Here is a 14,681-nt window from a genome sequence, read left to right as displayed (position 1 = left end):
TATATTGTGTGTGTGTGTGTGTGGGGGGGGGGGGAATAATATAAACTGAATACAAGCAACAAACAAAGTAAAGTCTATTGTTTTGTTCACTGACTGCAGGTTCAAGTGTTAACTGTGTGCAAAGTGGTTTGAGTGGTTGAAAAATGATCAGGCACGTCAAACGTGAGATTAACACGTTGCAACGAATGAAAAACTATTTATTTTTCACCGCAGATATCAACCGTTTGAAAATGGCCGCGTGCCACCTCTCAGTGTAAGCACATAAGCATGTGTTTCTCAGATCTGCAAACACTTTGAAGACATTAGCATTCGGTTTTCATTTACTCAGAATTACACTTTCAATGTCATTGTGTGGGTACACGTTTCCTTTTTCTTTTTTTTTGTCATTATACACAAAACGTATGAGTTCCTATGACTAAGGTGCGAGAAGGTGTATAACTACAAATTGTACATTCATCAGACTGTGTCTGTTCCGTGGGCGTCGATGTGAGCACGTTGACTAAGACAACGCGGTGCACATGGAGCTCTATTTGCTCCCCGTACATTTGGCTTGTGTTTATCACATTTCCTCTAACAATACATCTCGATTCCTAAAGGCCCAGAATCTCAAATGTGACATTTTAACAACCCTTATTCCTTTCACGCTGCACCATTTCCTTTTTGCACTTTAGTGTCATTTTCATTCCAAACCTGAATTACCAATTTGTCTTTGTGGCACGGGCAATTTACATGCATCCGTTTCAGATTTTTTTATATGCAAAATGCACTAAAGTGTAGCATTTTTCCCATCACAAGGATATTTTCCTGGGTCTAATTTCATGGTTTTGATGGTGAGTGAGTCTGTCTCAGAGGAACTGTACCTCTTGTTCTCATAGCTCCTGGGTGACGTCTTGATGACAAGTGTCTTTAATATGCATGGAGAATGGCAGGTCCCACATTTTGTCCCCACAGTTTTGCATGTTGAGGGGAAATTGCCCAGTGCTAGTGCTGCGGTTACTGTAGGAGACAAATGTCAGTTACCATTCAGAAAGAGATCCTGGCTTTTTATGATTATTGCTTCTGTGTACCACCATTAAAAAACCAGAGTGGGGGGAATTGTCCGTGTGGCGTTTCTGGCTTTGTGTTCTGTGGATGGGTTCCAGTACAGAGGGATGCACAGACATTTGCCTCTTATGAAAGAGGTACAGTGATCCCTTGCCAAAGCCCAGAGGCCTGTGTCCTGCCATGCCACTGCCATGCTTAAATGGAATCTGAGGACTCGTTTCTCTTCAGGAAAACAAATCCAAAAGCATCAGGTTTGTAAAGACAACAAAGACTTGATGTGCTGCAGAATTTATACTTTTTGTTCAGGCTATCATCACCAGAGCATATTGAATATCGAATAAACATCTATAGATATTACTTGCTAATGCAGTATCTTGCGCTAACTTGAGAACTGTTGATATGGACTTGGAGTAGTATCTGTGTAGGTGCAGGTGTTCTGTGGAAAAAGGTGCAGAGCATTCTAAAACCACCGAGGGTTTGAATTCAGAGCACATCCTTTTTCTCCCTCTGCACTGAATCGTTACCGCCATATAACAATCAAACAAGTAAATGAGTATGTGAACATAACCCCATGTATTTATGCGTTAAATCTGACATAACGTGAAGGGACCTGGCTATCAAATGATTCATCTGGACAGTCAGGATTTTTTTGTTGCATAGTCTGTGTCCTTTGGCTTATTAAAGATTTACCAAAGCCTCTGACAGATTCGATTTCAGCTGAGCAGAGTTTGGATTTTTCTTTAAAGCTTCTGGTTCGGTAAAGTATCTTCTCTTTCTTATGAAACAAAATAAATATTGTCAAAATTTGTTATTGCTGTTACTGCAAAAACCGCTACACTATTTCCATAACTTCTGCTACTATTGTCAGTATTATTATAACTGACACTGATGCAATACTGTAACAGTCGATATAGCTGCTACTACGGCTTTATAAATACTATGTACTATCTGAACTCTAACCACTTTAGCAATAATTATTAATTGGTTTTGGGAGAGAGATTGCATGTTGATATATTATTTCATCCTAAGATATTACAATTGTTCTTAGTTCGTTCTTGTTAAAATTTAATTAAAAACAACAACTACGACATAACAATTTGCAGGGAACACATTGCACAAACACAAGAGGCCAATATGTTTTATTTTATTACATTGAATTATCTTTCTTTTTACAAAATAGACCTGGCAGCGTAGTGTGACTAAAGCACAGTCACCTGAAAAACTATTCACATGCAACACAGTACAACCGAGTACAGATGTGGTAAAGAACTACAAAAAAGTTACTTTAGGTCTCAACTTTGCAATATTCACTTTGCTATATTCATCTGTGCAATGTAAACGATTGATGTGCAATACATTCACTGTAAATATCCTCATACTGCATGTATTTCTTCCCGTCTTTACACTGCATACTAGTTTAATTACGTTCACATGTTTCTATATATTTTATAATATTCCATGCACTTAAGTATTGCATGTTACTTATTACTTGCAGATGTCTTTTGGACTCTTGCTGCTGTAATACTGCAAATTTCTCCATTGTGGGACTAATAAAGGTCTTCTTATCCTTCTTATTTACGATGCATTTAGTAGCAGTAATAATCAAAGGACATTATTATGATATTATTAGAAGTAGCCTTCTGTTGATCATTTAAAATAGTGCCTCGTACTGCAGTGAAAATTAGATGAAGTGATGTGTTTTGTGGTAGATGTTACTTTATTGTTTGCGCGTCTTTACGTACTGAATTCAAGACACAACTGAGATCTTCTTCCACCTCTGTTCATCCCCATGTCTCATTTCTCACCTGAATGACACTCTGCAGTCCATCCAAACACACACACACACACACACACACACAAACACACGCATATGCAAATGAGCACAGTCACAGTTGTGCACATAGTCACAGACACACACTTATCTTCACTTTCAACACCAACCTCTTGTCTTGCTCTGACACACACACACGCGCACACGCACACACACACACACGCGCGCAAACCTCTGGTGGCCATATCCGCCACACTTCTTACTGGCGCTAATCAATCTTACAATACATTCATCATCAGCACCCCACCGCAGGCTCCGTCCTGCTGAGTGAAATCTCATTTAGGCCTCTTTGGATGTTTCACTGCGGAAATACGCAATTACATCACGGACATGGAGGGACCAGGCCTGGCAGGGAGCAGCCACTAACAATTAGACACCAAACAGACCAGGTGTGAACTGTGCTGCGACACACCACAGAAGAAGAAGAGGGGGGGAGGGAGGAAACCTGTCTTTATAGACTTTTAGTCCATTTAACATTATCTCTATCCATCTCTCTATCCATCTATCCATCCATCCATCTATCCATCTATCTATCTATCCATCTATCTATATCTATATATCTATTTGTTTCTAGCTATCTCTCTCTATCTATCTATTTATCTATCTATCTATCTATCTATCTATCTATCTATCTATCTATCTATCTATTTGTATCTATATATCTATTTGTTTCTAGCTATCTCTCTCTATCTATCTATTTATCTATCTATCTATCTATCTATCTATCTATCTATCTATCTATCTATCTATCTATCTATCTATCTATCTATCTATCCATCTATCTATCTATCTATCTATCTATCTATCTATCTATTTATCTATCTATCTATCATCTATCTATCTATCATCCATTTATCTTTCTATCTATCTATCTATTTGTATCTATATATCTATTTGTTTCTAGCTATCTCTCTCTCTCTCTATCTATCTATCTCTATCTGTATCCATCTATCTCTCTCTCTATCTATCTATTTATCTGTATCTGGACAGAGTTCTAGTACTTATGAGAGATGTGGAACATTCAGTACATTCTGATGTCTTCAAGTATCTAAAGTAGAGCAGAAATAGTGCAATGTAAATATAGTCGAGTACAAACAGTAAAAGTCCAGTAGTAGTTTGTAATTATCATATAAGCTAAATGTACAGCGCATAAAAGTAAGAATCATAATAATAACAATTATTATCATTAAAATGATAAATATATACATTTGTGTATTTCAGTTTAGTTTAGTTTAGTTTGGTTAGTTTAATATTCTAGTCAAAGTATTTTGTGTGGATATGTATTTATCAAAAACTTGTGGCTATAAGGCAAAAATATTTCCCTCTGAAATGTCATGGAAGAAGTTTAAAGTAAAATGGAGTTAAAATACTCAATTTAAGCACCCTTAAACTTCTTACATACACAACTTGAGTGTGATGTACTGTGTTTGTTGCAATGTTAAATTCTGCCACCGCTAATTCATTCAAATTTGCCCAATTTACATAATAATTACTTTACAGCACAGCTAACTGGAGTGTAAACTTAATTTCTCTGACATCTACCTCAGTAACATGCAGCCCACAGTCTGTAACACGTATAAAAAAAACTGAAACGTGTAAAATCTCATGTATCGTGCCTTTATGATTTTTCACAATATTTTAGTTTAACTGTCAAAAGTCAGTATTAGCATCACATCCAGTGGGAAAGGAGAAGACAAAGGACTAATCTGCTAAATTAGTAAACTACTCATCTGGAAACTGCACCGTGTGATAAACAAACACCACCTGACCTCATAATGCTCTAATGGGTTCTGATATCTCAGAATTGACAGCAGCTCACCTGCAGCGTGAACACTCATTCTTGTGCAGTGGAAGTTGGAGGCACCTGCAGTTAAACAGAAGCATATTGAGTTTATCAATACCGTGCACCTTGAAGGAGTAAGGTATTTGCAATAGGGGAGAGTTTTACACGATCTGACAGACACTCAGCCATTATCTACAGCCACAACATTAATCTTCAATAAGTGAAGTGATATTACTCTTTTGTCTTTATTTCCCTGTTACGTGTGTGTGTGTGTGTGTGCGTGTGTGTGTGGTGATTACAGGTAACTCAACGTGTCCCTCTTTTCCTATACATCACATATTCTCTTGCAATTACTCTCCCTATAATTCCATCATATAGTAAATCCTTTTGTTCAATAAAACATGTGTGAAGGAGGAATAATTTTTGAATAATCTAATGGTAGTGGTGGTGACACTCTGCACAGCTGGTGTAGGCAGTGAAATGAAACACAGGTTTATTCATTAATTATCATTTTTCACTCAGTCATTTCAAGAAAAAATATAATTGATCGATTATATTTACATTTTCACAATGGTCGTGATGAAGCTGCATTGTGTAACTGAGCGGTGGATGACGGGGTCCTTTCGATTTCTGACAATCAGGAAACCAGTGTCCTTCAGATAGGTTTTGTCTTTGTATCTGTCTGTCATATACTGTGTGTGTGTGTGTGTGTGTGTGTGTGTGCGTCTGTGCGTGTGTGTGTGTGTATTTGCGTGCATGACATACACACAGGAAACTCTTACATTTGATTGTGAATAAGCATGCAAAGCAGACATCTCTACAGTGCAGGTGTGCACGTGTGTGTGCAGGGTTCACAGGCCCGGGCTTTGACATTCACGCTACACCACCTACGCACTGGGGTCCCATCTCAGGGTCATTTACATATCTTTGAAAGACAGATTGAAAAGAAAGAGAACGGAGGGAACAGAGGTGTGGAGGAAGAGAGCGGAAAGATAGAGAGGTGGGAGGAAAAGGGAGATAGATGGAGAGAAAGGGAGTGATGGATAGAGTGAGAAAGAGAGGGGAAAAAGAAAGAAAGACCAAGCCCGAAGATTACATTCCCCCCCATCTACAAAATGAGGGGAAAAGGCAGGGTGTGCAGGGGCCTACTGGGAGGATCCTTATTCATATTTGTGTGTGAATTGTTTATCACGGTGACAGAAGCGTGCCAGGGCTGAGATAAAGGCAGCGCTCCATCACGGGGCTGTGACAGCGGGAGGACACGCCACGCACTCACCGCAGCAGCCCCAGAAATATTATTAATAGATGCTGACTTGATTTGCCACGATTGCAGCGTCTTGGCACCGCTTGATTGTGGCCTCTGAAGTTCCGTCCAAAGGGGAAGCTATTTTTCATGAAGTGACAGAAGTCTTCGCGATTTCTATCACCCCCCCCCCCCCCCCACACACACACACACCATCTTCCTCCCTCCCTCCCTCCCTCCCTCCCTCGCTCCCTCCCTCCCACCTTCCCTCTCTCTCCTTCCTTCCTCTGCAACCCCCCGACCCCCCCTTTCCCTTCAGTTGAGCAGTTGCATCTCTTTCCAAGGAGCAGATATGCAAGGCTGCTTATTATGAGAGCGGTGTCAGATTTAGAGAGAAAATGCCGGGCAGGGAGTGGGAGAAATAGTCCCCGCTTTGATGGGATGGCCTGTAAGATGGCCTGTAGTTGTGTGTGTTGTGTGTGTTTGTGTGTTTGTGTGTGCACTGGAGCCAGTGAGCGCGCACAAACTTCAGTACTTTCAAGTAATATCACAGCTTTAAGAATGTCGGAAAATTTGTCATCACATGCCCGCATGCATAAATTCATAAGTTCACACAAAGCTTGTAAACACTTTTTTTTTTTCTTAATGCACACGTCATCAGCAGCTATGATGCCCACATTAGGAGCCTCCTTCCTCACAGCGCGGCTTGCGTGAAGGCAATTTACAGTGCACAACAGGAAGCGCCACATCCTTTCCATATTGACAACATGTGATGTTTCTCCTCCGACACGTCCACCCTCATTGGACACACAGTATCTCACTGCTGCGTTGTGGGAGGTTTGCTTTTACTTCTCCTCTCCATTTACACGTGGTGTGTACTCCTGCAGCCATGAGAGGGCATTGCAGTCCCAGATGTGTGAGGAAAGTTGGGGATGATCTTGTTTTGTTTTATTTCTTGCCTTCCAAGTTCAACTCACACACTCGCCAACTCGGACAAATGGCTCTGAGACACTGATTTGAATTTCAGTCCTCGGCCACCGACAACTTCTGCAGCAGTCCGCCTCCGTCAGTGCCAAACAGCATGTCAAAACATCAGTGAGGAAATCTGACTGTGAAATAGAGGCAGCAAACTTTGTAAAGAACAGTGTCAAACACTGTAAAACCGCAGACGAGCCTCACAGAGTGGAGTTGAAAGCCGGTGAGACCCCGACATCTGTAGACAGCCTGCATAACGGCAGGGTCGCCTCACCCTCTCTGACCTTGTTCGCTCGCAGGGTTTATCAAAACGACCATGAGATCAGAACGTGGTAGAGTTTCTCAGGTCTCTCTTTGTCGACACACACACACACACACACACACACACACACAAACACACACCTGCACCTTGCAACCGCAGGCCCTGTCCTCATTGGCGTGGAGACGGGAAGGAGCTGCGGTCGCACACACAAACATGTATGTGCCGGTGGGGGCCTGACCTCATACAGGATGTGCGCTTGTCTCCGTACAGGCCTTATCTCTGTGCGCTGCACTGCTACTGCAGCCCAGAGGCCACAGTGTGGGTGAGACACCTGCCAGGGGGAGGAAGGGAGGGAGAGAGCTGGGGAGAGGAAGAGAGAGGGAGCAGGAACAACAGAACAAACCGAGAGATGAGGAGAATGAGATAACACTTCGACTCTCAGGTCTGACGACGCACCGACTCTGCCAGTCTCAGAAAGATGAAGCTGAATTTGTTTTGGGTGACACTCGGCGATCCGACCATTGCTCTGGTTGCCACCCAGGTCGCCCTGACCCTGATTTATCCCAGCTGCAGCTCCACACACACACAGACACACTTTCCCCTGGCTGCGTTCCACTACTCTGAAAACTGCAGGAAATCCATTCACGTTCCTGACAAGCTCCTCAGTGTTCGGTATCGGCTGACAAATTAATTCCCAATATATTCAAACACAGTGGCAGCAGCGGCAAGCAGCAGGTCATCTTTATTCAGCATTATGCTTTCTGCGCCGAACATTGTTTATTCAATCTGCGCCCGGGCCGGCCGCCGTCTACTTTGGAGTGCTCTGTTTTTCCAGCAATTTATTTCTGATATTGCTCTATTTTCCTTTAGACACAGGGAAATCTTCACACCCGCCTCATGATATTACAGCACCCCTAATGGAATCACGGTGCCGCCACCCCTTCCTCCCCTTGCAATTTGAATAAGCGCATTCAATTAAATCAAAACCTGGAATACTGTAGCTTTTAATTGAAAGGGAATTATCCTCTATATGATTTCAGAAGCGATCTCTGGGGAGGTAGTGGTGCTTTTCAACAACTCACCAATTAGACACTTGTCTCTTAAATGGAAACTACCTCCAAAGAAAATGCCCCACATTAGGGCTTAATGATTTGGGCACTTACCAATTACGGTAGCAATGAATTTCTTTTCTCGTTAAAACAAGACATCATTTTATGGATTCATAAAAGCTGCAGTTCCGACTGTTGCAACGGAGGGAAAGTTGCGGTAGTCGCCCCATATATTCTGTTACATGTTATTTACATAACACTACATTTTTATTCTGGTGAGAGTGTTTACTTTAAAAGCAGGAGTGTCAGTTTGAGTCATATGTTACAGCATTTATTTTTTGCTCGATTTAAACAGAACAAGCTTCATTTATTCACAGAGGGATCACAAATCTGTTGGCCCCTACGTCCTATTTGCACTTATTCTACTGCGATCAACATGATATCCATTGAGCGCAGCCATAATATTGACAAAAGAGGGCAGCAGGCTGCTACTGAATGACCAGCCACATCCCCAGTGTGTGTGGGTGTGGGTGTGTGTGTGAGAGAGAGAGAGACAGAAGAGAGGGAGAACTTGGCCGGGGAGGATCAGGGGCCTGGTTTCGCTCAGTGACGAGGGCCTGCCTGTCTGCTCGTCCTCCGCCCCGGCTGCCTGTCTGCGTGAGTGACTGCGAGATCGGTTTATTTTAGTTCATCATCTCCCTCATCAATCTTTCACATGGGACCGGGTCAGCAAAGATGACAAAAAGCGAATCGTTCATGTGGTCTAAAGTTTTCTGGCAGCGACTCGGTGTGAGTAAACACAAAAGACTTGCTCTTCCCCTCTTTCTTCATCGCGACCCCCCCCCCCCCTCCCCACCTCCCCGCCGCTCCCACTTTCTCTTCCCTCCCCTCGCACACCCCTCCACTCACCCCTTTCCAGAGATATATGAAGTCAATGTGTGGATCTGGTTGGCTTTGTGAACTAGGTGCCAGACCACATCTGAGGAGCTGTGCTGAGGGAGCAGATTGCACGGTGACGTCTTTCTCTCCTCTCGCCGCTCTTTCTCTTCTCCGTGCACTCTCCTTTTTCTCTTTTCCCTCCCCTCTCATGAGGTGTTGGAATTCACCGCCGACTGACATATTTCGTCTTTTTTTCCACACATCGAATTCTTTTCTCTGAAACCACTACAAATAAAAAAAAGGGAGGGGAAAAAAACTTCACTGGCCCCCGCAACATGTCCACGGCAGATTAATTCCCATTCATGTTTTTCTGCTGACTGGCTACTGTAGCCTGCGTGGGTGGGGCAGACGATGGGCCGCGGAGTGACGATGGCCCACCGACAGTTCTAATCAAAAGCAAGATGTAGAAAAAAAGATTTTAAAAGGGTAGATGAGCACGGAAAAAGTGGAGTCTCCAGTCGGCCTTTTGAAATCAAACACATGTCAGATGTTGTAAAGACTTGTCAAATTGGGGAGGGGAAAAAAAACAGGGGCAGGGGGAACGAGGCGGCGGGACACGCTGGTTAGCGAGTGCTATTAGCGAAACCTGAGCTCGGGACGTCTGCCTGGGCCGTTTGAAATTACTGAAAATGGAAACCACGTTGAGAAGCTCTTCAGTGCAATATCTGATAGAACAAATCCCTCAGCACCTCCATGTGTTTACAATGAGGGACTTAAACAATAATAAAGGTGAGATTCACTATTCTTGACCTTCTCTCACCCAAACAATGAGTGCGATTTAAAGTCTCCCAACTCATCCGGTTACCATGTGACTTTTAGTTGGGAAAACTTTTCTGTTGGAGTTTAAAGATAATGGAGGCACCTCTGGACTATATAGAAGCGATTGTATTCACATCTGGTAATTCTAAGGACAAGGAAGCACAAGGAAGACATTATTTCAGTTGATCTGCAGATTATTTTCTAGATATATATCATTTTGGTCTATATAATTGGGAAAAACGTACATTGGAAGTTAGAATTTCTAAATGTTCTTAAAGAACTGTGCACGTTATCTTAGTAACTTTACAGAAAGTTCATGATACACTACTGTCATAAGGCCGTTTTTTTACTTTTTTAACATCATTGTGTCTCATCCTGTTTCAGCTGGACTTTCCATGCACGACATCAGAGGAGAGACCAGAGGAACGTTGACTCAAAGGTTATGAACAAACACCAAACCGAACTTTTGGGGGGAAACAGCTGGAAAGAAAAACTTGGACTTTGCCAAACTGAGAAAAAGACACCTCTCCAGGAACATGTGAGTCACCAAACAAACAGTTTAGCCACAGACGTGATCGCGCTCCTTTCCAGCGCAGCCATCGGCCGCCGCTTTCACTCACGAACTCGCGCACATACAGTAAAGCAGCGCACACGGAACATGGGTGCAGGGTCGGCCCGGCGCACATGAGAGAGACGCTTTGAAAAATAAGCCCTCATTTGGGCAGAGTGGATTCAGATGGCTTGGCTGCAGCTCAAAGGCGAGCAGCTCTCTGGGTCAGCTTATTATTTCAATGGATGCAAGGCGCTGATGTTCTCAAGTGTGGTGCGCTTCAATCAAGCGACCCAACAGCTCAGCACATGGGTCAAGGCCCACGGTGTCATCTATCGCGTCAAAAGGCGACCGAGGCTCGTCCTGCAGTGGTTTGGGCTGAGGTCTCGGTCCCTGATGTTGTTATCCCCCAAGTATCCCCAAGAACCGGGCTCCCGCAGAAGAAAGGGGGAAAAAAAAAGTGCAGTAAATTGAATTCGGCTGCGACAAAGGGAATCCCAGACCTGACCATGAAAAAAAAAGAACAAGCAGAAGAAAGAGAAATTACTCAAAGATGCCAAGTTTTGCAGGAGTGAGGGAGAGAAAAGACAGATGTTTAATTTCCTTCGGTGTGCGACTACGGGGCTGAAAGGTGTGGATTTGTCGAAGGGGAGGGGGCTCCTCGTGTTTGCATTCCGTCAAAGTGTTTGTGTTTGTGCTGGAAAATGTTTTTGACTCTTATTTCTCTGAAACAGAGGAGAGCGTAATTAACATAAGCAGACTCTCCAAACAAAAACAAACAATTAAACTCATGAGTCACAGAAAAAAAAAAGAGAAAAAGAAGTATGGAAGTAATCTTTGTTGTTTGGTCTTTATCGCACTTTCTGCTCCGTCTCGAGTGATTCCTCGTTCGTACACTTACTTGTATAAACACACCTTTTGTTTGTTCGGCTGACGACCAATCATTACCATAAAGGATTGCTTTCCCGCTTTGAAAGTCGTGGCGACGGGGTTTCACGAACACCGGCCGTAATTAAATCCAACCGCCATCGACAACACAGAAGAAGAGACGCAGATGCGCGCGGAGAAACACGAACGTGAATCTACGCTCGCGAAACGAGACAAAAAAACAAACAGCCAAAAAACTAATAAATGCTTAACACAACAGAGTGAAACACAATCACAGCTGAATGAGAGCCATCATGTGCGCTTGACTGAGCCTGTGCCTCTCTGACTGGTCGAACGCAGCCTTGCGAGAAGGTGAACCGGACTATATTTGTTGTTATTCCACCGTGGGCATCTGTTACATTGCTTACATTAGCAGTTATCGACTGCGCCAATATTGGTCATGGCCCCAGAGTTGTGTAATTCAGACTTACCAAAGCATACCTTCCACCACCATGGTCTGTTTCCCCTCTAGCCATGCCCTGATAGGGTAATGTGGGGTGTAATGACGGCCAATTAGAAGGGATCACGAAGCAGGACAGGCAAACAGAACCCAACAGACCCGGTGCAGCTGCGTGGACGCGGCCCGCTCCGACTGCTGCTCACTCCGCCATCGCTTCGTCTCCCCGGCTGCTGATCTGTTTTCACCATCAGCTTTTGAGGTTGATTTCATCTGACATCTGAGATCAGTGTCCCTGAGAGAAATCATCGGCCGTCCTGTCCGGCAGTCTCTGGGCGTTGTCAGACAGTCGGACCACCCAGTGTCTAGCCGGCACTGTAAGGCCATTGTGCAGCCGGGCAGGCAGCACCCTGATTCATAACAGAGCCGATGGTCGATGTCTGAATGAGTGCAGTATGTGGCGAGGGGAGATAACCTCCAGCACTTTGTATCGGTAATTGGCCCTGATGAATTGAACAGCCTCAGAGATTTGTTCGGTGCAAATTGAATAACAGTTGTTTTCCTGCTGTAGATGCGTCAGATAATGATACCACACAATGACCTGAACACACACACACACACAGGCACGCACCCACGCACACACACACACACACACATTGTTTGTGTATATATGTACTTGTGTGTCTTTGTTCACTCCTCATATATGTCACGAAATGCAAAGTGACTTTTGCTTTACTTCCAAAATCAACCAATTAATTCCTTTAATTTGTTTTATTTTATTTTCTTCTGACCTTGTTTAAACTTGCTGAAGTGGTCGTCCTCACCTTTGCCTCCGACAAGAGGTGGGAAGTAACAAAGTACAAAATGTTTTGGTGTACCTAAGTAGATTTTTCAGGCATCTTTTAACTTTTTCTTGCAACATTTTAACACAAATATCTGTACTTTCTGCTCCTTACATTTTCAGAACAAGCTTATTACGGTGTTATTACTGTATTTGAGATAGATAGATGGATACTTTATTAATCCCGTGGGAAATTCATTCATTTATCTATCTATCTATCTATCTAGTGTGGTGCATATGTCCATGACAAGAAGCATCAACATGGAAGAATGTGAAGAATCAGCCAACATCACTGATAACGTTCACGACGAAGAAGAGAAACAAATCTTTCCCTATCCCCCCTTATTTAAATGAAGAATATTCATTTCAGTACGTTGAACACATCCCCCCTTAACAATTGTCCTTCTAATAAATAATTTCTTGCTTTAACCCCTGATTTTAGTTTATTGTTTTGTATTTTATTGAAGTACGAGTGGTTTAAATTAAATAGCCTTTAAGCTTGATCAATGTGTCGCAGTTTGCGTTGCAGATACACTCGATAGAAATGACCTTCACAGGGAAACCTCATACATTTCACAGCCTGTACTTTTATAATTCTACTTAATAAAAAGATTGAAAGTATCTGTAGTTCAACTTATATGTAAAGAATATGTGTGCTTTTACCACCTCTGCCACAATGGGCAAAATATTGACAAAATATCAGCATGTCGGATGTAATGAAGTACATTTAAGTTTTTAAAGTAATCAATAACAACAGGATCCAATCAGAGAAAGCAGGTAACTTAAGACCCCGCCTCGTGCCGCAGCAGCATTATTGGTGAAGAAGAAACACCTGACATGTTTTCAGAAGAGGCCAAAACTTCGCCATGATGATATAGCTGAGAGATGCATTAGGGAATAGGCTGCACTTGGCAAGTACTTATACTTTTAATGAAGCATGTACATACTTAATTTTACTCAAGTAAAGGAGTTAATGTGGTTATCTATTTATTTGTGCATTTACTTAAGTTAAAATATTTGAGTATTCCCTCCACTACTGGAAAATGTGTACATTAAACAAGCATTAAACGTTAATAGCAACCAGTAAGGAAACATTTAGCCCTCCACATGTTTGTGGTTACACACAATGAAATATACAATCCTTTTGTTTTTCAAAAAGTCATTCACAGACAATGACATGTGTTGAAATGTACAATAAGTTATGTTATGGTTATTAGATAATTTGTTGTATATTTCCTTCACTATAGTTCGGGTCAATCAGAACCTTAGAGAGGTCAAAGTTGATGATAGACTACCTCTGAATTAAATGTTGTGAAACTCTTAAAACACTATTTCAAAAACAAACAGTGTGTAAACAAGGATCCACTGGAGCAGACATCAGTTATCGGTTTAGAATCATGCTTAAAGGCAACTTACATTAGATTGGGAAACGTCAAGGTGATAAAACTTTAAGAAAACTAAAACAAAACACTGCCTTAAAAAGTTAAGTTACACTTATTCTAACAGTCTCCTGATGACACTTGGGTCTGTGTGTGCAAACATGTGTCAGTTTCGCCCAAAACTGTAAACCACACATACCAAAATGTTAATTTGTGATGTTTATGACAATGATCTGGAGCTGCAACAACAGCGACGGGCAAGACTATGTTTTTCTTTTTTTGTTAAATCACTCATGTTTTAAATCTGTATTGTGTTAACAGTTCTCCAGCGGAAAACACCCACACCACTTAAAAGTCACCCTGAGAAATGTCTACCCAGCGTCAACACTTCATCTACACAAAATATACAAGTGGCGTCACAAGTGCCTCTTGCCTTATTTGCAGCTCTGGGATTATTAAGTCAGTCAAGCGCACGATTCATATTGAGGACCGATCGCTGCCAATGAAAAACACATGAACGTAGTTTTGTGTCGGGGTTGGATTTTCACTTTGTCTGAATCAACAGAAGATGGAAGAGATACAGAAACTCCTCAGATGTTTTACAGGCCGTTTTAAGCAGCAGTCGAATTGCCTCACTTCATATACAGTAGGACCACTCACTGTCTGCTGGGTGACATGCGGGCATCTTGATACAGTATGGAA

General features: G+C 42.4%; 1 long non-coding RNA gene across 1 annotated transcript; it reads left to right on the top strand.

Moving 5' to 3' along the window:
- Positions 1–1,504: 1,504 nt before the first annotated feature.
- On the top strand, positions 1,505–13,036 carry LOC128460263 (uncharacterized). The gene is made up of 3 exons (XR_008342191.1): positions 1,505–1,801; positions 10,270–10,423; positions 12,828–13,036. It is a non-coding gene; the product is annotated as an uncharacterized LOC128460263 (long non-coding RNA).
- Positions 13,037–14,681: the final 1,645 nt, after the last annotated feature.

Source organism: Pleuronectes platessa, chromosome 17, assembly GCF_947347685.1.
Source record: "Pleuronectes platessa chromosome 17, fPlePla1.1, whole genome shotgun sequence".
NCBI classification, from domain to species: Eukaryota; Metazoa; Chordata; class Actinopteri; order Pleuronectiformes; family Pleuronectidae; genus Pleuronectes; species Pleuronectes platessa.
This window is presented reverse-complemented; position numbering and strand designations above follow the sequence as displayed.